The sequence below is a fragment of the Mus musculus genome, chromosome 2 (assembly GCF_000001635.26).
Source record: "Mus musculus strain C57BL/6J chromosome 2, GRCm38.p6 C57BL/6J".
In the NCBI taxonomy this organism is placed as follows: Eukaryota; Metazoa; Chordata; class Mammalia; order Rodentia; family Muridae; genus Mus; species Mus musculus.
The window spans coordinates 14,694,153-14,718,957 of record NC_000068.7 but is presented as its reverse complement, the minus strand read 5'-3'; the positions used below and the strand labels follow the sequence as shown (position 1 = coordinate 14,718,957).

Genomic DNA, 24,805 nt, shown 5'->3' with positions numbered 1-24,805 from the left:
CCTGTACCCATCAATGACCCCCACCAGGTTCCAGGGGTGCTTCTAACCCAATGGTGACAGATAGCCCTGGATAAACTAAATGGGCCAGATGATAAAACCAAAAGTAATGATCCTAGAAAAGGATTGATGTGTGTGCATACTTGCTTGTGATTGTGTGTGTATGTGTATGTATGAAATTAACAAACAACAAAATCAATCAATCAAAAAAAGAAAAAATTAAGGGAGAAATAAAAAAATAAAATAAAAATAACCAATCCCCCCAAATACTGTTACTTATCATGAGTTTCTGATACATATTACATGTCATTGACCTTACAACCATTCTACAGGAATCATATGGCTGGCCAGATGCGAAGCTGGAACAAATAACAGTTAAGGAAAAGCCTGATCATATCAGCTTGCAGTGGTTGAAGCAAATGGATTCAACCATTCCTCTCCCTGCTCTCCCTCCCTGCACCTACTGGCCTTGAGAAGTTTTAGAGAGAGTGGGACAAACAGGAGGAGGGACATTGAGTGGCTTTGGAGGAAGCCATACTTAGGGAACAGGTGGGGCTTTTGTACAATGGCACTGCATCTTTAAATGAGGGCTGGAGACTACATAAAAGGGCGACTGTTTAGAGAGAAGACCCAGCATAAACTTTGTCTGTTTCCAAATATCCTACCTTGATCTTGCTCCTATCCACAGCTCCGATGGTGGTTCCAAGTAGCTTGTCATGCTAAATCTTTAATCTTAGTTTTGGTTAAAGGTAAAAGATTTTTCTCCCATACCTACTGCTCACTGCAAGTCTAGAGGAATCGTTTCAAAATCGATAAAAGGGAGAGGAAATTTATCTGATTTACCACTGGTTAAGAGAGCCGTGAAGACGGTCTGACCCTACCTGTTTTTGTGGTGCAGCAGATCTTCAGGATGATTTTCTAGAGGATTCCACATATGTGGGAGGTAAAATAAAACCGAGAAGTGTAGGGGTACACGCCTTCAGTTTACTTCAGTGAATTACTTCAGTGGAGTGAGACTAAAGATTGCTAAACTTCTATTAGTGCAGGTGACCTGACTTTCTTAGCAAGGTATTTAATGAAAAAGAAAATTCACAGGTAGGTATTTATATGCCCTGTGCTCATTTTATCTTAAAATCCTACTCAGCTCTGTATATGTCTGTCTTACTCAAAATGGAAATCTTGGAGTTCCTATCCTAATGCAAACCCAAGGATCCCTAATTTAAATACTTTTAGAGGATTAAGGCCTTGCTGGATTACAGTGGATTCAGTTTCCTATATAACTCTCATACATGGGATAAAGTGGATATTCTCTCTCTCTCTCTCTCTCTGTCTCTCTCTCTCTCACACACACACACACACACACACACACACACACACACACACACACACACACACACATGCAACAGACAGTTGATAGACAGCTTATGTCAAACTATGTGCTTGAGTACAAGTAAAGATAGTTTGACACCATCTAAACTTTCCCACCTAGGAGCAGGTTTCACAGCAGAGCTGAGGGTGAACTTGGACTCACTCACCATCTTCCGTCTCTGCTTTGTTCGTGCCAGGATCACAGGTGTGTTCTACCACACCAGGAATATCCACGACAGTCATAGTGTTTTGTTTATATATTGCTTAGACTCTCATGGCACTTTCACAGAAATATTTCCCATACTGTCACACTTTATACTGGATCTTTCTTTTAACTAGTTAAGTCTGAAAAATAACCCTTTTAAAGGTTACTGCTTTTTTTTCTTCAAAATACCTTCTTAATATATAATGAGGTTTCACTAACTGTTGTTTTGTTGACTGAATTATAAAATTCTTCCACACTGAAAAGACATAACAAGGAGTCAGGAACTGAAATACAAATCTCAGAGGAATATTGCTTGCTGACTTGCTCTCTGGCTCATGTTAAACTAGTGTTCTTATGCAGTCCAGCTCCACATGGTAGGAACATAAGTGAAACCATTTTGTGTGACTTAAAAGCTATTTTGTATGATTTGGAATAATGTGATGCCTGTAAAATAGGAGCTTGTCACTAGGCAGCTCTGATAAGAACTAGGCCCCAAAAGCAAGCTCCAGGCAGTCTTTGATATGCTAAGCAACTAATCCCAAACTATTGATGATAAGCTGGTGAACTAGCCTCAAGCTGTGAGCCCTGATTCATGGAAAGCTACTGCCCAAAAAATGATACAAACATTGGATCTTTAGGCGTGGTCACTAGGATCACACAGCCAGTGCTCCAGAAACACTGCTTCTCTGGCCTCTGTTGACACTAGTCAGCAAGAGGACCTGAAAATGTGCAAGGTCCTGGTTTCAATGACCATTGAACTTTCAGAGTTGTCAGTCTGCTCACAGATGCTGGCTTGTCAGTACTGGCTGGCCAAAGCTCCTAAGGAGTTTCTGGAACACCATTAGTGTTATCCTCCCACCCAGATACAGCTGAAGGGCTTTACAGGAATGGGTGGGGTGGGCGGGAGTAGGAGGGTAAAGAATGTGAGTTGAGCCTCAGGCTTCTGAAGTGTCCTTACTGTAAAACTTTCCCAAGTTGAATCCTGCAGCCTTTCCTGTCCAAGTTCCGCAGTTGGTGAGATGTCTGCTTAACTTTTATATTAGCATGATACGATAAGGTATGCCTATATCAATAAACTGAGCTTTCTCAAATGACAAATCTTGTGTGTATATCCTAACTGCTAGGCACCTCACAGCCCATGGGTCATGCAGGATCTCTATATCACATGCCTAGGAATTGTGCCACCCACAGTGGGCTGCACTCTCCCACTTCAAACATCAATCAAGACGGGCTCTCACTGATTGACCAATCTGATTGAGACAATTTTTTCAGTTGAGTTTCCCTCTTTTCCAGTGATACAATGCTGTGCCTAGTTGACAATAAAATCGAGTTGGGACACAGATACACAAGTGGACAATGGAAAACGCTCTGCTCCTGTGGTGCTATGCAGGTAAAGAAAATAGGGACATGTATTTTTAAACACCAACTTGCAATTTTGATGTATTTTGGGAAGAGAGGTAGGAATGACAGACAGACTAAGTTCTTGTCTCATGTAGGGCATCTGTGGAAGGTAAGTATAGAATATGACATATGAATAAGACATGAGATCAAGAGAAGAAAGCATTAGATAAACACAAGAGGTGGGGGCTCACACTGTCCTCACAGAGGAGTCAGTAGGCACTTGTGATTTCATCTCCAATAGCCAGGATTGGGATCGGTTAGGATCATTCTGTCACTATAGCAACCGGACTTTGTGAGTGAAAGCCATGATAGAGTTTTGGGAAGGACAAACAACATTGACTGACACTTCAGCAGTGGCTTCATGCATGCTGTGCGGTGACTTCAGGGAGCTAAAATATACCAAAAAGAGGGTATTTTTTTACAACTACCACAATAGCTCTGTAAGGAGAGAAGGGCTTTCTAGGATATTTGTTGGAGAGAAATCTTGAAAGATGGTTTGATTCTGAATGTATTGTGAAGGCAGAGGTGATAAAACCCAGAGATCCACACTACATGAGACAATAATAACACCAAGCTGGGGTTTGAAAGGGGATACATGAGCTAAACAACATTGTGAATGTCAGCTCCATTTCCTAAAAGGCACCTTTAGGGAGAAGCAGGCTTGAAAAGGGGAACAAAACCAATTTGGAGAATCTTAATTTTGAAAAACTTTGGCAGAACATATAATCAGATGTGATACATGCCTTTAATTCACACACCCGCAGGGCAGAGACAGATAGAGCTTTGTGAGCTGGAAGCTAGCTTGTTCTATATAGTGAGTTCAAGCCAACCAGACCCATTTAGTGAGATCCTATCTTAAAAAAAGTCAAATTAAAGGTCTATATAATGTCAATGTAATGAGACCAGGTAGATAATTTATTGTACGACTTCAGGTTTCCAAAGGAATCTATGGGCACACAAGTTCATTTGGAAGGCAGCACAGAGATGCCTTTAAAACCATGGGCCTTTACAAAGATGGCCCAGAACTAGCTTCAACAAACAAGTGACTACAGAAGTCAGGAGTCTGGTAAGATACAGGAAATGATTTCTTTGGTTCATAGACAAAGAGAAATCAAATGTGATATAGACTACAGATTGAATATCAGATCTCAACATATACAGATCAATAATGTTTGTAGATGAGAGGAATTCAATGAGAGTTTGGGCCAAAAGTGCCAAGGACCAGCAAGATGACTCAGCAGGTAAGGTGCTTGCTGCCAAGCCGGATACCTGAGTTTGATCCCCATAACCCACATGGTGGGAGGAGAGAGCCCACTCCTAAAAGGTGTCCTCTGACCTCCACATGCAAGCCTCCCTACACATGTCCTATCCTCTCCTGCCAAGAAACAAAATTACCATTAAAAAGAGTCAGCTGATATAAACAATCTTGTATCATAGGAACATGTTTTTTCCAGGAAGATTTTATTTAGCATAGAAAACATGTCTGTAGAAAGATGTGGAATTAAGCAGAGGTGTTACAGGTTAGAGTAAAACAAGAGATGCTTTGAGAGAGATCACAGATAAATGTAGAAGAGAGCCGTTGGGTGGTCCAGAGGGGATGAGGCACCATGCACATTGACTGAATGACTAGACTGATTTCATTCATCTACTGTAATGTGAAGGAGGGCAGAGAACTGGGCATCTGACTGAACTGCAGCAGCTATAAGAAGGCCTTTTCAGAGAGGTGCCCCTTTCTCTGATGAAGTTAGGAGAAAGATCATTAAATGAGAGCAGAGAGAGGAGGAAAGTGTTGGGCACTGGACATCAAGGAGGGTGTGGAAAGGGATTCTCAGGAATGGTATTGTAGATGGGCCAGGTAAACAGAAAAGAGAAAACAGGGGATGGTATCGAGTATAGTGTCAAATACGTGTTTCTACCTGCATAAAAGTTTCCCATGCTGATGTTTCTAACATGACCCCTTATGCTCATCTGCTGGAGTTCAAGGGTCAAGTCAATGAGCATCAGATTCAACCTGGCTTGGTGTTTCTCAGGAACGTGAGCCAGAGGGGGAGGGGAGCAGAGAGCTGAATGTTGAATGTGCCAAGGGGCCCAAGTAAGCAGAAAACTAATGATCTGTTAATAGTGAGGGGGGTGAGAAACTGTGAAAGAAAAAAAACATACCAGATCACAGAAAAGAAGAATTCTTACAGCAATAGCAGACATGTCAGATTAGATCAGTCTCTTCTGACGTAGCTTCCAGAGAAGTCACCTCCTGGTGATATTGTACTAGTGTGTCAATGTGTCAACTAGTGGAAACACAATGCCCAAGAGAAGCAACTGCAGGGAGGGAGGATGTCCATACGTGGTTGATCTGGTTGTGTTTGAGGCCTGTGGTGAGGCAGAAATCATATAGTGGAAGAGCATGTTGGGAAAAGGATGTGTGCTTTATAGTGTACAGGAATGAAAATGAGCAAGATAGAGCATCAGGGGAGGGAGGGAGAGAGAGAGAGAGAGAGAGAGGAGAGAGAGAGAGAGAGAGAGAGAGAGAGAGAGAGAGAGAGACTGACTCAATTTCTAGAGCTAGATGAAATGCTCTACAACCCCGACCACCTTCCTCTAGTCCCTTCAGCAGTGAAACCATCAGAGGTTAATCTATTGAAAGTCATTGTGACCCAATACCCTCTGGACATTACTGCTCAGGACTAAGTTGCCAATACATGTTTCTCTGGGGACATTTCCCATCGAAACTATGTTAACTAGCAGTGGAACTCACTGTTATGATGAAATGGGTAAGAAACCCTCATTTCCTGCTGTCTGCTGTAGCCATGTGAACATATAATGAAGAAGTTAACTGAAATAGGAAAACATTTCTCCAATGAGGAGCGGACATGGAAGACTCCACTGGGAGTCATCTGATTAGGTATAAAGAACTTCAAATCTAGTATACTTGCCCAATTATTTTATACTCAGATCACAGAAGCCTTTTATTATTCTCATTTAAGAAGCAGACAGTCACCAAGACAACATAATTAAACTATGAATCTTCATTCTTTGAAAGATCCCACTCATTATGCTTGATATAAACACCTTCACCCCCTCATAAATAGCATCGCATGCAGGTTTTAATGTCAACTTAGTTGACTTTGGAGCAGCAGAAATTTTTACTGAATTTCAAAGCCTAAGCTAATAAGTCTTCGCAGAGTGGGGCTAGAGTCCAGGGTGTCATTAGATAACACTCCATCGCTGAGCTCTATCCCCTGCCCCCAAACTGATTTACAGTTCCATGTTACCTCTCTGATTTGATCAATGCAATGATCTCAGTACATATGCCAAGCTCACATGCTGAAATCTGACCAACATAGTCTTAAAAAGTATGACCTATGTCGTGCTGAGGTCATCAGGGCTGGCTCTTCAAGAGTTGAACTAGTGTGTTTATATGAGGACCCTCCATGTCCCGTGCATGGTAGGAGGTCACAGCAATATGCCACCTGAGAACCAGGAACTGGGTCCTAGGCAGATGCCAGATCTGCTTTGAACTCGCACTTTCTTCCCAGGTTTCATATTTGAAAGAAACATCAACTATTTATAAGTCCCATTATGAATGACATTTAAGCATTTCAACCTGGATGAGAATAAATTTATGTTGGCATGATCAGTGAACATGCCTAAAATTCCAGTATGAACTTTCTTGAAGGGTACCATGGAGGGATTCATAATTTGTAACACATAACAGTTTACATCCAACCATTCATGCCCAACTGGAGCCATTCTAAGGAAAACTGGGACAGGTAATTTACTGCCCAGTCTGAAAACCTTGACTACTCCAGCCTTTGGCAGTATTTGGATTTACATGGGACCCTGCTCATGCACTTGGTTGTTCCTTTTCTGGGAGGACAGAAAGAACATGGTGTGAGAATGAGGATGGGGGCTCAAAAGGAATAGAAGGCTGAGTCACAGAAAGAGATATGACCACAAGGTGGCAGTAGCATACAGCTCAGGTGCTTCCCCAGCAGATTTCTGTTTATAGGCTCCTCATAGGCTGAGAGAATATCCAGGGGAGAAGGAAATTGAATGGGCTCCCAAAGGTGTCACTCAGCTAGTATGGAGAGTGTCTGGACCTGGCAACCACAGGTCTACACCTCATCCCTGAGTAGGACATTGGATGGAGGGAATCCTCAAAGCCCAATAGCCAAAAGCCTACTTGTGTGGGCCACGTTTAATATGATGACTGTGTTAAAGGAGCGGGGAGTGGTGGTACACACAGGAAGCAGAAGCATGTGGATCAGATTTGCAGACCATTCATAGCTACAAGCTTGATGTCAGCCCGGACCAAAGGAGACCCTGTGTAACACTGTAGTCACGAGTAGTGAATGAAATTCTCAGGAGATAAAGACAGACAGGCAGGCAGACAGACAGACACCCAGGAGGTAGGGAGACAGGAAGGAAGGAGGGAATAGAGGAAGGAAGAATAAAAGTGTAAAAATGGGGTCTGATTCCACACGGATTTTTGAGCTAATGGGATTTCACTTAAAAAAAGAAATGGAATTAGAGATGAATACCTAGTCCATCTTTTATTACTTAAATAATGAAATAAATAGAAAAATCTTTATGTAACCACATCCCTCATATATTTTTTAAACAAATAAGAAACAGAACAGGCCTCATTCACCCTTAGCATGGTCCTAGCGCTCTGGAGGCTGAAACAAGAGGATGCTGGACTCCAGGCCACTCTGGGCTATGGAACAATATCTTGTCTCAATATGAGGAAACAGGAGAAATAGAAAAATAAAGATTCTCTGGCTCCTTCTTGCAGAAATTTGAGGTTCTCCGAGATCTCTATTAAGAATGGTGGTTTCTCCATGGCAAGCACTTTTTAGTGTTTCTTTTACTTTGTACATCAATTCTTGAAGGTAGTATCTTTGTGCCCCTTTATCAGAGGGGCAAATAGCACTGAGTCTAACTAATATGCACACAGCCAGAGGAGAAGAGTCAGACTTCAATCCTAGGCAGTGCAAAGAGAACTGCAGTGTTAAATCCTGCTGCAGACTGCATCTTAAGTAACCCTGAACATGTCCCTTAAATGTCCCAGTGCTAAAGGCTTCAACAATGTGATGGGACTGTTTGAAAGCGGTAGAACCTTTAAGAGGAGGGGCCTAATAAAAGGCATTTAGGTCACTGGAGGTGTATTTAAAAGGGTTCTTGTGGTCTTACCCCTTTCATTCTGTAGTAAAAAGTATTTAAAAAATCCCATCGAGGGTTTTCTTCCCTGCCTTAGACTATATATGTTCCCAGATGAAAGACATCCAGACTTGTATTTTTAAATATGTCTTAGACAACACAATAGCTGGGCAACTATCTACTACCCATGCTGTTAGAATCTATTTCTCTATTGATATCATCGAATTACTACTCTTTACTATGTTTTATCTGAGCTCTTCTTCATTCTAGTTGACCAGCCCACGGGCGACGGTTTCTTGACTCCTACTCTGTGGTGCTCTCTTTCTCTCCCTCTGATATATTCTATTTTTATCTCATGATGGCTTCTTCTGTTATGTCTGATCTATATTACTTTGGAAGGGGTCCAAAGACTGTGCGTGTCTTTCATCCGGAAACATAAATAGTCTAAGACGGGAAGAAACCCCACCCTGGGATTTTTAAAATATTTTTTTACTACGTCATTCCATCACATACTTACTCTTACCCATTTTTACTGCCTAGCAAAGAGGGAAAGTTTTGCTTAGCCTTCCAACCCTGCCATGATAACTTGTCAATTCCAGAACATGCATGTGTGTGTGTGTGTGCGCGCGCGCGCGTGCACGCGCACTTGTGCAGAGGCCAGAAGTCAATGCTGAGCATCTTACTCTTTTACTCTCCACTGTATTTTTTGAGCCAGGGTCTCTTGCTGAACCTGGAACTTGCCATTTTGACTTGACTGGCTGGTCATGGATGCATAGACATCTGCTTCCAGCTGCAGTACCAGGATGGCAGGCATGCACCATATATTTTGTATTGTGTTTTGCCAAAATTATGAACTAAGCACAATGCTGCAGGATTCTTTGCAGCGTTTCCCTTGTCAAATATCCTATACATATAGACACAGGTGGAATTCCTTCACACTGCCTGTAGGCATCTCTCTCACTGTAGACACAGATGGAAATCCTACATACTGTCTGAAGGCATGTCCTACACACAAGTGACATTCATCCACACTTCCTGTAGGCATCTGCAGCACACTGTAGACACAGCTGGTGTTTCTACACACTGCCTGTAGGTATCACCCACACACCGTCAAAAGTTCATTCCTACACACTGCCTGTAGGCATCCCTAAGGTACTACATTCCATTATCATCAGCATCTGAGTTGAAAACAACCTCTCACACAACCTGGAACCCAGAATCCTAAGTGATTCTCATCCAGGAAAAAGTCGTGGTGTCCCTAATGGAGACTTTTGGGAAGAACCAAACTTTTTCATGTTTTAATAACTGTTGTGTCTCTTGGTTTAGGGTTCTTTCAACCCCCAAAGCCAGCCAACATCTTCTTTTCTTCTCTGCAGCTGCTTCTGCTGACATCTCCTGTTACTCAGACTCAGCCTCCCTCTTCAACATGGAAGAACTGTAGTGATTACATTGTACCTGACTAGACAATATACAACCATTTATTTTTTCTAGCTGAAGACTCTTAATCATCCCTGCATGTTATTTGTTTGTCATCAAGGTAATGTAAAATAGCATGTCCAGGGACTAAGACAAAGACATCTTTAGAAGCTACTACCACAGTGCTCCATGCCTTCTCTAAGATTGTGTGCCCACCAATCCATGAGACAATAAATGCATCCATGAGACTGCTGAGAAATTTGAAATATACTGAAATCAAAATACACAGGGAGGAAAACGCTGATGTGCACTTTGCAGAGTGTGTACAATGGTTTTCTATAAGTAACCATGTCAAGTATTGGAAATTGTGTTGTTTAGGGCACCTATAGTCCCTGGCACATGGGCATTTGGAAATAAGTAAAATGACCCTCATATTACTTTTGAAATGACTTCTGTTCATAGGTAAAATTTTGCTGTCTAAAATTATGGTTAAATTCAACGGTGATATTCCCTAAGACTCTAACAAATAAACCACACTTCTGTGACTCCAAAATATGGTAGTTTGAATGAAAATGGCTGCATAGGCTCATATATTTGGAGGCTTGGTCATTAGAGAGTGGTGATATTTGATAGGTATTAGAAGGTGTGGCCTTTTGGAGAAAGTGTGTCACTGTGGGAGTGGGCTTTGAGGTTTCAGATTCTCAAGCCAGGCCCAGTGTCTGCCTGTCTGTCTGTCTGTCTCTCTTCTTGCTACTTGCTGTTACAGATGTAGAATGCTCAGCTCCTTCTCCAGAACTGTGTCTGCCTTCATGCTGCCATGTTTCTCACCATGATATCAATGGGCTAAACCTCTGAACCTATAAGCAAGCCTTAATTAAATGCTCTCCTTTATAAGAGCTGCTGTGGTCATGGTGTCTCCTCACAGCAATAGAAACCCTAAGGCAAAAATGAACTCTCTCTCTCTCTCTCTCTCTCAGTCCTGGAATGCCTTATGAGGATGGAACAGGACCATCGTAAAGGTCACTGCAACAAGTACTTCAGGAACTGTACGAAGACACAAGAGGGCAGAAACAAGTGGTTTTCTTGACCGAGAGCTTTAAACAGGTAGCAACTTCCACCCATCACCATGGAATTACTTAAGTCTCCCTATTGATTCAACACTGTCATCGGTGTAACTTGGTTCCTCAAATGATGAAACAGAGTCTAAGGTGCAATGACATGTAAAGGACACACTCTTCACAAGTGATAGAGTTAGGGTTCAGCTCAAAGTCCCAGGGTATCCAAGCACAGGGATATTTATCCACAGATCCCCAACACAAGTCTGGTGAGTTGTCACCAGTGTGTTATCTATGGGCGTTTTCCTATAAGAAGAGGAGTTGGTCATTATACAGGCTACCCACACTATTTGATTCAGGTAGCAAAGAATCTTATCAACCATGTGTTTTACTTTTCAACTTGATTAAATATTTTACCAGGAATGTCAAGTGTCTACGTTCCTGTGGGCATATAGAGATTTTGCGTATTTAGTTTGGTATATTCCAAAAATAGAATCTTTACATACAAAAAAAAAAAAAAGCCCTGTCACTCTTAAGATGTAGTATAATGTTTGATGTTTACTGAAAACACATAATGCATTAATGGCAAAATTTGAAAGTATCAAAAAATTTAATTCACATACATCCTCAAAGTTCTTTTTGCATAATTTTTATGTATTTTATCACCTTTACTTACCTGTACTTATACATATAATTAAGCCCAGCTTATTGCATTTGCCTTATGGTTCATATAAACTCTTTATATGATATGCTAATTCTTTATATTTCTACATCAAGTTATTCATGACAGTTGTTTCCATTTGACTTGTTTGTTGAGGCATAATATTTTAAAATAGTTATCACCTTCTACCTTTTCACTGTTTTTTTTCTACATGTGTGTTGCATGGTGTGTGTGTGTGTGTGTGTGTGTGTGCACGCGCACAATTCAGAGTTGGTTCTGGGGGTTGAACTCTAGTTGCACAGTAAATACTAAGCAAGTTTATCTGCTGAGCCATCATGCTGGCTTTAACGATTCCTGTAGAAGCTGTCTAACCTTTCTACTATCCTTATAAAGAAGCATTCTTCCTATGGTTTGTTGACTGTCCAATGCTGTTTTCAAGTCATGCTATCTTTAACTCTTTAATTAGTTTTGACACAAAATATGGATCTAATTTTAAGTTACTTAATTAATTATACCACTATAATTTTATACTGCCTGTTGAAGAACTAATGTTCTATTGTTTCATTATTTACACTATTACATTTTACATACAGTGAAGGCCAAATGAGATTTCAATTTTATAAAAGGGAATTCCTTGTTTATGTATTTATTCTAAAATGAACCTGTTTCATTTATTATTACATACATGAGAGTATTTTAATTTAATGAATGTTAAATATGAGGGTTGAATGTTGATATTCTCCAATATATTTAAATATAGTTTGTTCCTGAATATTCTATTCATTGTTATTTCAATATTAATACAAAGACCCATCTTCTTGCTTGGCATGTTTCTGTTTCAAATATAACATAATTCCGAAGCTCATTTTAGTCAACACTACTATTTTTACAAACTTTTCAAAGTAACTTCCTTGGCTCTTCTTGGAGAGACAGCTCAGGGGTTAAGAGCATTTTCTGTTCTTCCAGAGGACCTACAGTCTATTCTCAGCGACCATATCACCAGCTCCAGGGCTCCAATACCCTCTTCTGGACTCAAAGAACATTGGTACTAATGCATGCACATTCTCACGGATATACATATGCACACATAATTTAAAAAATTTAAAACCCAAATCCTTTTAAATGTGCTATAAAAGAAAATTTACTAGAATTTGATATAAATTAAAATGATCAAAAGAACATGTATGTTCCCAGGTTAACTTTAAAACTGAATTAGCTATAGAAATGTACAGTATAGTTAGGGGGACAAATTCCCCTTTGGTTTTTAACTTTAATTATACAAGTTAGTGTGTACATTTTATCTAAAATAATAGTAGAGAGGTGGAACAAGAGGGATGGGAAGAGGTGGGGAGGGAATTGGAAAGAGAGGAGAAGTGAGAACACTCTAGGGGGGATGATTAACCAATGGGAAAGGTGTCTGAAATGCCACGTGGAGGCCAACTATCTTACAACCCAATCAAAATATATAATAAGAGGAGATAGCAGAACACGTGTGGTATGGAAGAAGGGGTATATTTGGTAGTGAAGGTTTAAGCAGAGATGGAGGGAAGGGGCAGAGGAATGAGGAAGGAGCAATTTAACCAACACTGAGGATTTATGAAAAAGCCTTATGGAAGCATACTAGTTTAAAAAATAACAACAAAATGCTCTTTAAAATCTATTTAAAAGATTTGATTTTCAATTGCATGTACGTATATGTGTTTGTGTACGGTTATGGCACTTGAGTGCACGTATCTACAGAAGTCAGAAGCTAGTACTGGATCACCTAGAGCTGGAGTTAGAGTCAGTTGAAAGCCATCTGGTGAGTGTTCTGGGAACTGATCTAGGGTTCTTTCGAAGATCACCCCGAACACTCTGAAGCATTTCTCCAACTCCACCAGTTTTAGAATGAAGTTTGAATGGAGGTACTCTGCATGGGTGAACAGTGCAAGACGTGAGTTATCAAATGATAATTATGGGCTAGTTCCCTGTAGGTTATCAGACAAAGAAGCACACAAGGCCTGCAAAAGCAACACCTGCATATCACTGCTCTTTTTTGTCTACCATAAGTAGAGAGTACTGGAGACACTACACACTTTGACTGCAGGAAATAAAAAATCAGTCTTGAGCATATTAGGAAGATAATTTCCTTTTGGCTGGCTAGCGTTCACAGGGATAGGAGGTACCATGTAGGCTGCCAAGGAAAAACACATCAATTGTCTTTTCCAGGAGTAGACCCTGCAAGCTACAATCTTGACCTACCATGGAGGATACATGCACTGGTACAATAATGGGATGGCTGTTTGGAGGTAATTAGCATCTTTTAAAATAATTTATGTGTATTAGTGTTTTTGCCTGCATGGGTATATGTATACCATGTACCTGAAAGTGCCAGTGACCTGAAAGTAAAAGAGGGCACTGTAGCCCTTGGAACTGGAGTGACAGCTGGTTGTGTTCCTCCATGTGTGCCTTAGTTAGGATTTCATTGCTGTGAAGAGACACTGTGACCATGGGTGTTATAAAGGACAACATTTAATTGGAGCTGACTTACAGTTTCAGAGGTTCAGTCCATTATTATCATGATGCCACTCATGGCAGTGTGCAGGCATACATGGTGCTGGGGAAGGAGCTGAGAGTTCTACATCTTGATCTGAAGGCCTCTAGGAGAAAACTATCACTATCTTTTAGGCAGCTAGGAAAAGGGTTTCTCAAAGCCCACCTCTACAGTGACTCCAACAAGGCCACACCTCCTAACAGTACTACTCTGAATGGGTGAGTAGTATATTCAAGCATATTGAACCACAACAATGTGGGTGCTGGGAACAGAACCAAGGTCTTCTGCAAGGTATCAAGTGCTCTTAAACGCTGAGTCATCTCTCAAACATCACTTTCTGACCAGATCTGAGCCTTGTTCCACGGACAAGAATTCAATCTGAGGCTGTACACTTAGGTCTTTATTTGTTGTGATTTTGGTGGGTTTTTTTTTTTTTTTTTTTTTATTGGTTTGGTTTCTGGATATAAGGAGAGAGGAAGACAGCGACCAAAAATGACTTGTAGTCTAATGGTTTCTATAACCAGATTGAGGAGAGAAGTACCTTTTGCTGTGAGACAGACACAGAAGGAAGCATGTTTGGAAGAGGTACAGTCACAGTTCAGTTTGAGATGTGTAAAATCTGAAGTGTCTAAGAAAATCTAGAGATATGCTAGGAGTTGATCCCGTATGAAAGCCTGTAATGATCCATCTGCTTTTTCTCTTTTTGCCCTAACTTTCCCAGGACAGACATATTTCTAAAATCTAAAACTGGGCAGGACCCCTTCAGAGTGCCTTACACCACATGGCTCTTCAGGGAACCTTAGGCCTCTATCCACATAAGACTTTAATCAAAAGCTGGGCTATGTTCTACATACAACAACAACAACAAAAAAAAACCCAACTTAGCTATTTGAGTCACTGTGAAGTGTTTGAAACACATTATTTGGATTGTAGACTAATACTGTCCAAGAGACAGTCAAATAGAAGCAAAGGAAATGTCAGGGAGAATGTGTTTGAAGACCTTTTTCGAATTTCAATAAAAATACAGTGTGTGCTGTGTTCCTTCAAAGCACAAACTATTTCCATCCTCCCAGTCATTCAACCTTTTATGAAAATATTATGAAATATGAAGTATGAGGCATTTAGCCTCTCCCATTCATTAATTTCCAACATTCTTTTCATAAGAGGTTACACAAAAGCCATATGAGCTGGGCATGATAGTTTATGCATGCCTGGAATCCCAACATTGAGGAGGCAGACACAGGAGAAACATTTCACATTCAAAGGCAGCCTGTGGAACACCACGAGGTCCAGGCCAACCGAGGCTAAAGACTCAGGCACCATTTTTTTTAAAAGTCCAAACCATCCCCCACTAACTTCCTCACTAAGTGTGAATATATTGTTGCAGCTGTTGTAGCAGTTAGCTAAAATACAAGAGGAATATGCATGGCTGCCATCTTACGTACATTCTGGAAAGGATTCCAGGTCTCACACGCTGTATACTGTTATTGGAGACAGACGAAAAGGTCAAGATTTGGGAATAGGTGAGTGTAAAATTTAAATTTTTCTAGAAGAACTAAGATGGAAGATTCATGTGATTTTTTAGAACACTTTCTTCTTTTCAACCTAGAGTAAATTTTTTAGAACATTGTCTAGATAGGATGGTAATTATATTCACCACTCATACTCAAGGGCTCTGTCTTTTCTATGGTTTAAAACCAAGTTCTTTGTTAGTCATATTGTTGCCACTAGGTGGCAGGCTTTGCTAAAGAATATTGCAGCCATTTTCAGGAGGTTTTTTTTTTTTTTTTTTTTTTTTTGAGTCAATGCCTAATCAAAGCATTTAGATTACAGCTGCCACCAAATCTTAAAATATTTCCCAAGAGGTCACATTACCTCTGTAATTAAAAAGTAAACTCACAATTTCACAAGCATAGATTTTAGATAGAATCTAAGTGGGTCTCTTTCATATTTAGGCATCCATAGACCAAACGAAGTAGAGTTTTTGGTGGTATAAGCACTGATAGCAGGCAGGCTCAGGCTTAGGTCTGTGCCATCTCTTCCCTTAGTCCTTTTCTACTCTGTTCTGCAGGGGGCTGTTACCATTATCTGAATCAAGCTCTCTGGCACATATTAAAGCATTCATGCAGAAATTTGAAATCCCTACAATTTTATGTTAGTTCACTAATGAGACAGCATTTAAGTATAATCATTTTAAGTGACCCTTTAAAACATCTCCAAATGACCCATTGATCAGTGAGGCACAGCATAGGCCATTATTCTTCTCAGCCACCCACCATAACTAGACAGGAAGAGCGTATTGCTGAAAACACCACACAATTTTGTTGCAGGACATAGAGAAATCAGTCGTAAACTAATGAGGAAACTTTCCCTGCTGGCTAACTTTCATACTGTTGCTAGATGCTATCTAAGCTACTGGGGGAGAAAAGACATAAATGGCCATATCCAGCATTGGAGCCTGTATACTTCAGTCCCAAATGTCCAGGTAAGTTGTGCCCATTGGTGCATCATAGCTTGATGGTTATGGGGGTAACCATTAAACTTTTGTTTGTATTTTAGAACTCTTCCACAGGAGGGAATTCGTGTACCTCTAAGGAAGATACTGTAAGGCTGGTGAAAAGCCCATGGCTGGGGATGCCATTGGCCCTAGTGGGTAGCCTCCTGATGTTGTTTCACTAAATGACCACACTTTCAAACTACCTCCTCGGTACTTATGCTCAAATCCATAAATCTGTAGACCTGTCCTTTTTCCCCCCCAACACTGGTCCAAAAAGCTTCTTTTCCCAGTGGGTAGTGAATGATACAGAAATTCACGATTTGTCAAAGCACTGAGTAATGTGTGTTCACCTGTGCATGACTCATCTATATCAATCTCCTAGTTGCACCCTTGGGGAATATCATGGAAGAGCAGGAGAAAAAGACTTTTAAGACCTAGAGATTTGAGGGAACTGTTGCAAAGCAATGTCTCTTGGGCATGATGGAGCCATTGCACAGATGGCTATGGCTGTCATTACAGACATGTAGGATATCAAGGTCATCAAATATTCAGCACTGGCCAGGGAGGAGAGTTATAAGAATCCCAGATGAGAAGGTACTGACAGTTGAAGTAGGTTGAGGAAAAGAAGTCACTGTTCTTTGAGGATGTGGTCTGTAGCAGTTTGCGCATGGTCCAGTGGATGGTCTTACACGTATTGTATATGGCCAATGCTAATAAGATTCAGTGGGGAGTGGGGAGTAAGTATAAGAATAAGAATAACACTGGACATGAAAAGAAAGACACAGGATGATGTGGTCAATGGGTCCTGGGAGGAGTTGGAGTGGTGTAGTAGGAGATGGATAAGATCAAAATACTTTGTATATATGCATGTGAAATTTTAAAAATATTATTAAAAATAAATAAAATGGTTCTTTAAGAAAGTGTAGCCATCGGGCTCTGAAAGTGAACCTACTATCATTACTCTGCTTAGATGGAAACAGTATCAGATTATCCTCTATATTAGTATCTCTTTGTCTAAATCTCATTAGAGAATATTCTTTGTCCAGTGAACAATGTTAATGCAGAAATTCACAACTAGTTAAAGTGTAGAGAATCTGTGTCTTTGGAGTGCTCAGAAAAAAAAATCACACCTCTTTCTAAGGCTTAGGAACTATTTTGGAAGAGGCCAGAAAAATTGTAAGAGTTAGAGGTTACAGAAGACTGGAGCGAACCAGTGTCTTCAGAACATGATAAGACCATTGACTCATGACCTGACAGCAGCTGTGCTTGCCTATAGAAGACTTGTACAAGATGAAGCAAATCAACATCCTAGCATGGAGTAGGAAGAGGTTCATGAGCCCATGCCCTAACTGAGGAATAATGGACATTTATGGCTTCTGGAGCATAGCAGAAGAGTCAGTTTCCCCCAAAGATATAGCTCCTGATAGGTTAACTATGATTAAGTGGATGGCCCTATACCCAGAAATTTATTGGCAGCAAAACTTGGAGTCAATAAATTATAAAAACACAAAAGAAGGACACATAGTTGGAGGGGTAGAGAAGTGAGGGTGGGTCTGGGAGGTGATAGGGGAAGGAATCGAGGGATATATATTATCAACATGCGTTGTATGAAATGATTTAAAACAAATCTTATAGTATTGGGAATTTTTGTTTTTTGTCTTTGTTTGGTTCATATGAAATGGAAACTATATTAGAAAACTGTGGAAGCATCATTAATCACACAAGGAGAAAAATGAAGTAGCTATATAGGTTTGTCATAAGAAAATAAGACCTGAGGACCCACAGCAAAGTAGACCCTAAGACTCTGGTTTTCTACATTGTATTTGAAGTGCAATTTTATGACATCTTGGATTAGGAGCTATCAGAATCTGGCTTTGTTAAGTGATGGTTAGATTAGAATTGGAAGGAATTCATGAAATGGTGCCAAGAATCTGCAAATCCAGACTCTAATCATGGTTTGGATTCTAGCATATGATATGCCAATTGTGAACTTGTGTCTAGGGTGGATATGGAAGCCATAGAATGTCAAATGCAATGAGGAGACTTGTTTCAGAAAATAGCCTTATATTTTACATCCTAGAATCAGTGTACAGTTGGCCCTCTTTCTAATTGGAAGATTTCTAGAGGTCTAGATGAGTTGAGTTCAAACTAGGAGATTCTGCCAGCTACAAAGAAAGTGGTGACAAGCATGGAGCTAAAGGAACCTTCAGCATCTTTTAGCCATGAAAGTCTCTGTGGATCAAGGCCAGACTTTGTTGCATAGCATAAGATGGCCTTCCCTGCTAACCTTTGACCATCATCACTGATTAGAATTCCACTGTGCCTTCAGACACATCACAGTACTGTAAAACCCCAGCACAAACACTTCAGTAGTGTTTGCTTGGTCCTCAGTACAATTCCATTATGATATTGTGGAATCTCCAAGAGGTAAGGTCTAGAGAGACATCCTAAGTGGCATGTACTTTCCTGGTGGTGGTGGTGGGGATTTCACTTCCTTCCTCTTTTCTCTTTTTCTTCCAGACCATGAGGTGAGAAGTTCTGTTTTGCTATGCATTTCTTACAGATAAATTATCTCAGCTCAGGACCAAAAGCTATGAGGCAACAAATCAGATTAAAACCTCCAAGACTGTGAGTCAAAAGAAACCTGTTGACTTTGTAATGTGATTGCCTCTCAGATATATGATACAGTAACAGAAATTTGATTAACATGGGTATACCACTCCGCCATGGGTCCAACCTCCTTTCTGAGCATCATTTGGCTCCTCAATTCCCATCCTTGCTCTCTACAACCTACATAACTCTTTCAAGGCAAAGACTTCATTCAGGTAAGTCTACCTGTGCTCATTTCTAGGAAACAGTGATATGAATGGGTGCTATATGATGAAATCATAAGGCAATAGAAAAAATCTTTCTCCCACTATCCTGAAAGCCAAAGTTCCACATCAAAGAATCATCAGAGCCATGGTCTCTCTGAAGCACCAGAGAAGGATCTAGCTCATGCCTTTTTAAGCTCTTGGGTTTTTTGTTTGTTTGTTTGTTTGGTTGGTTGTTTTTTTTTTTTTTTCAGTAGTCTCTAAAGTCCCTGGGCTACAAGATCTATTAACCCACTGTCCTTTCCATCCCAACATGCCCACTTCTTTGTATCTATGTCACTATTTTCCTTTCTGATAAAGGCATCAGTCATACTGGACAGGGCTCACCTTGATCAAGCACAATCTCTTCTTGTTTTTTTGAGACAGGGTTTCTCTGTGTAGCCCTGGTTGTCCTGGAACTCACTTTGTAGGCCAGGCTGGTCTCAAACTCAGAAACCCACCTAACTCTGCCTCCCGAGTGTTGGGGTTAAAGGTGTGTATCACCACCGCCTGGCCCACAATCTCTTCTTAATTTAATTTCATCTGCAAAACTCTTTCTCCAAAAGGTCACACTCACATCTATGTTCTATAAGAAGTAAGGAATACACAATTCAACCTATAACACTATCTTGACTCTTTCTACTTCTTGCTCCAGACCCTATCCCAGTTCTCCAGCACTAGCTGTTCCCTTTTTGTGTGCTGCCTCTGTCAGCAGATCAATAATAGTGCTGATCATATGCATCTCTGAGCCTGTGGATGAATACAACTTGTAGTTTTACTGTACAATTAACCAATTTCCCAGCATTTCCCTAGACATGAGCTAGAATGTCTGATGACAATAATTCCCCTGTTGTGGATAGCCCTGGTGTTGCTTGTATTTTGATGCTAATGCTGCTTTCCCACGAGGGGTTGCAGACAAGGAGTGAATCATGTACACAGGTGAACCTGTGAACCTTCTCCCCACAGGTAACCACAGGTAGTCATAGGTAGCTATGAATGTTTATAAGGAATGGATAATTATAGAACAATTTGCCTTACCCAGGTGGGCATTTTATATCAATATCAATTGGCTCAGAGTAAATTGTGTGGATTTTTTTGTGGGGTGAGATTTTATCGATAAATAAATCTGACTGACTGAAACTATAAGCTTCTAGAGTTTTGATTCACTGGGTTAAGGGGATTTGTGACAATTAGCTACAGGGGGTAGATGGCTGAGGGAGGCTGTGAGATTGAGGCCCCTAAAGTAGAGAGTAGCTGGATATAGTGCAGGATGTTGTCATTTTTAAATATTTCCCACAACATCCCCCCCAAAAGCAAGCCCCTCCACGAGAGGAAGGTTTACATCACAAAATTCTGGGTAAGAAAGGGTAGAAGGGTGGCATATGCTTCAATCACTGAAACATTCTCCAGGGTGTTGGTGGCATCAGGGTAATAGAAGAGACACTGTAGGCTATGAACCATACCTGTGTGGAGGGAGAGATTTATGTGTATGTGTGACAGTACAGACAGTACAGTCTCACTAGATAGTGTGTCTTTCATGTCATTTCTAGGCCAACCCCACACTACTACAGTTTCTCTATAATACCATTCATTGATCTTGATTTTTCTTTCAAGCCTCAGCAAAAAGGTGGCTCATTGCTCCAGAAGGAAACTATTAGACAGTGCTGGAGGCAATGTATAAACTTCTAACACTGTTCCCTGACAATCTTGGAACAAGGGAGGGGAGAGTGTGCCTTCCCGAGACAGATAATATGGATCCATAAATATTAAGTCCAGGCTCTGTGCTAGAAGTCTATGTTCCATGGTCTTGCTCTGTCTTGGATCTTTGGTGTATCTTAGTCCTGGGGAATAAGCATCATTGTGGGCTCACAGTCTTTCACTCACAAAATAGGATTCTTCTAAGCTCTGAGCAGGAAGATATTGGCAATTTGGAGGATGTGGTGGTAAGCAATTATGATGTTCTCTATATGGTTGAGACACTCTCATAAGCTCTTGCTGGGCATGTTTAATATACCAGAGGAGACAAAGGGAGGAGAAACAGATGTCTGAGACTGACATTCACTTTGAAATTTATTTTTAAATGTGATTTGTTATAATAAATGAGGACCCAAGCAGATGAATCTGCTTTTTTAAATTTTTGTGTGCCATAAAACACCTAGTCTAGTAATTCTATTACACATAATGACACCTGAAAAAAAATGCCTGCTAGTGGAAGCTAGCATGCTTAACACACTCAGCACAATGCCTACATGTTAGAGCTTAACATGTGCTTGGCTCTTCAAGTAATGATATTGAAAGGCCTTCTTCAAACTATAGATTTTTCAGAACCCATGATTAAATTTTTAATTCTCAGTGTAATTCCTTAAGGATCTTATTCTTTTGTACCTCAGTGAGAATAAAGCTAGATAATGAAAAGCTGAGAAAACAGATATTTGCACTGGAGACCAGCTCCTAAGATTTGAGTATCTATAAATTTAAAAGAAATAAACAAGACATCAGAAGTAAAGGCCACTAAATATATAAAAGTAGCAACATTGCTAACTAACTAAAAGACTTAAGAATACCATGCTCCCCACAGCATCAGGGGAGACTACAATTCCAGGCGCTCTAGCATGCCCAGGATCTTAGGATCAGGGGTGAGGAGGACACAACATCTATTCCAACACGACTAGGAGTAACTGGGAGCAGCAGAATCCAAGAACTCAGGAATTCCACCCGAACAGTGGCTCAGGTTCCTTCCAGTCTGTGCCAATTTACCTTTGGGCAAGAACTCTGCAGCCAGTCCCACAGCACCCGGAAGAGATTCCACTCCCAGGTGCTCCAGCACACCCAGGATCCCAGGGGCTTGGTCACACCAGGATCTCAGGGTCCCAGAGGCAGACTGACTCTCAAAACGCTGACACATCCAGAATCTCAGGATCACAGGATCACAGGATCACAGGATCACAGGATCACAGGATCACAGGATCACAGAGGCAGCTGGACTATGAGGAGTTCTGACACAACCAGGATCACAGGAAGGACAGGCTCCAGTCAGGTAGTGAGCACAGGTAGAACTAGAGATATTCAGAAGGCGGGAAGCAAGCATAAGAACATAAGAAACAGAAACCAAGGTTACTTGGCATCATCAGAAACCAATTCTCCCACCATAACAAGTTCTGGATACACCATTACACCAAAAAAGCAAGACTCTAATCTAAAATCACTTCTCACAACAATGATAGAGGACTTTATGAAGGACAAAAGTAACTAACTCCCTTAAAGAAAAACAGGGGAACATAGGTAAACAGGTAGAAGCCCTTAAAGAGGAAACACAAAGATCCCTTAAAGAATTACAGGAAAACACAATCAAGAGGCGAAAGAAATGAACAAAATGATCCAAGATCTAAAAATGGAAATAGAAACAATAAAGAAATCACCAAGGGAGACAACCTTGGAGTTAGAAAATCTAGGAAACAGATCAGGAGGTATCACCAACAGAATACAAGAAATAGAAGAGAGAATCTCAGGGGTAGAGGATACCATAGAAAACACTGACACAACAGGAAGAGAAAATGCAAAAAGCTCCTAACACAAAACATCCAGAAAATCCAATACACAATGAGAAGACCAAACCTAAGGATACTAGGCATAGAAGAGAGTAAAGGTTCCCAACTTACAGGGTCAGCAAATATCTTCAACAAAATTATATGAGAAACCTTCCCTAATCTAAAGAAAGAGATGCCCATGAACATACAAGAAGCCTACAGAACTCCAAATAGACTGGACCAGAAAAGAAATTCCACCTGTCACATAATAATCAAAACATCAAATACGTTAAAAAAGCAAGAATATTAAAAGCAGTAAGGGAAAAAGGTCAAGTAACATATAAAGGCAGACCTATCAGAAATACACCAGACTTCTCACCAGAGATTAGAAAATCCTGGGCAGATGTCATACAGAAACTAAGAGAACATAAATGCCAGCCCAGACTACTATATCCAGCAAAACTCTCAATTACCATAGACAGAGAAACCAAAATATTCCATGACAAAACGAAATTTATACAATATCTTTCCACAAATCCAGCCCTACAAAGGATAACAGATGGAAAACACCAGCACAAGGAGGGAAACTTCATCCTAGAAAAAGCAAGAAAGTAATCTTTCAACAAACCTAAAAGAAGATAGCCACATAAACATAATTTCACCTCTGGCAACAAAAATAACAAATAATATTCTTTAATATCTCAACATCAATGGACTCAATTCCCCCAATAAAAATACATAGACTAATAGACTGGACATGTAAAAAGAACCTAACATCTTGCTGCATGTAGGAAATGCACCTCAGTGACAAAGACAGCCACTACCTGAGAAGAAAAGGCTGGAAAACAATTTTCCAAGCAAATGGTCCCAAGAAACAAGTTGGAATAGCCATTCTAATATCGAATAAAACTGACTTTCAACCAAAAGTTATTAAAAAGGATAAGGAAGGACACTGGCTGAAATAGACAATTTTCTAGACACATACCACAATGCAAATGTTAAAACAGGATCAGGTAAACTATCTAAACAGTCTCATAACCCCTACAGAAAGAGAAGCACTCATTAATAGTCTCTCAACCAAATAAATAAATAAATAAATAATAAATAAAAGAAAAAGAAAAAGCACAAAATCAGATGGGTTTAGTGCAGAGTTCTATTAGACCTTCAAAGAAGACCTAATACCAATACTCTTCAAACTATTCCAGGAAATAGAAACAAAAAGAACACTAGCAAATTTGTTCTGTGAAACCACAATTACACTTATACCTAAACCACACAAAGACCCAACAAAGAAAAAAAACTTCAGACTAATCCCCCTTACTAACTTAGATACAAAAATACTCAATAAAATTCTTGCCAAATGAATCCAAGAACACATCAAAATGATCACTCACCACAATCAAGTAGGTTTAATCTCAGGGATGTAGGGATAGTTCAATATATAGAAATCCATCAACATAATCCACTACACAAACAAACTCAAAGAAAACAATCACATGATCATTTCATTAGATACTGAAAAAGCATTTGACAAAATTCAGCATCCCTTCATGTTTTTTTGTTTTGCTTTGTTTTGTTTTTATGTGTTACATGTTCCATTTTATTTTTATTTTTTCTATTTTTTATTAAATATTTTCTTTACTTCCATTTCAAATGTTATCCCCTTTCCTGGTTTTCCCCCCAAAACACCCTCCTCGTATGTTCTTCCCCCTTCCTATGCTCACCAACCCACCCACTCCCACTTCCTGGCCCTGGCATTCCCCTATACTGGGGCATAGAGCCTTCACAGGATCAAGGGCATCTCCTCCAATTGATGACCAACTAGGTCATCCTCAGCTACATATGGAGCTAGAGCCATGAGTTAAATCATGTATACTCTTTTGTTGCTGGTTTAGTCCCTGGGACCTCTAGGAGTACTGGTTGGTTTACTTTGTTGTTCCTGCTATGGAGCTGCAAACCCCTTCAGCTCCTTGTGTCCTTTCTCTAGTTCCTTCATTGGGGACCCTGTGCTTAGTCCAGTGAATGGCTGTGAGCCTCCACTTCTGTATTTGTCAGACACTGGCAGAGCCTCTCAGGAGACAGCTATATCAGGCTCCTCTCAGCAAGCACAAGTTAGCATCCACAATAGTCTGGATT

At 40.3% G+C, this 24,805-nt stretch overlaps 1 protein-coding gene across 7 annotated transcripts in view; it reads right to left on the bottom strand.

Moving 5' to 3' along the window:
* The window catches only part of Cacnb2 (calcium channel, voltage-dependent, beta 2 subunit), a 384,951-nt gene that overhangs the window by 269,854 nt on the left and 90,292 nt on the right, over nucleotides 1-24,805 (bottom strand). The window lies entirely within an intron of this gene.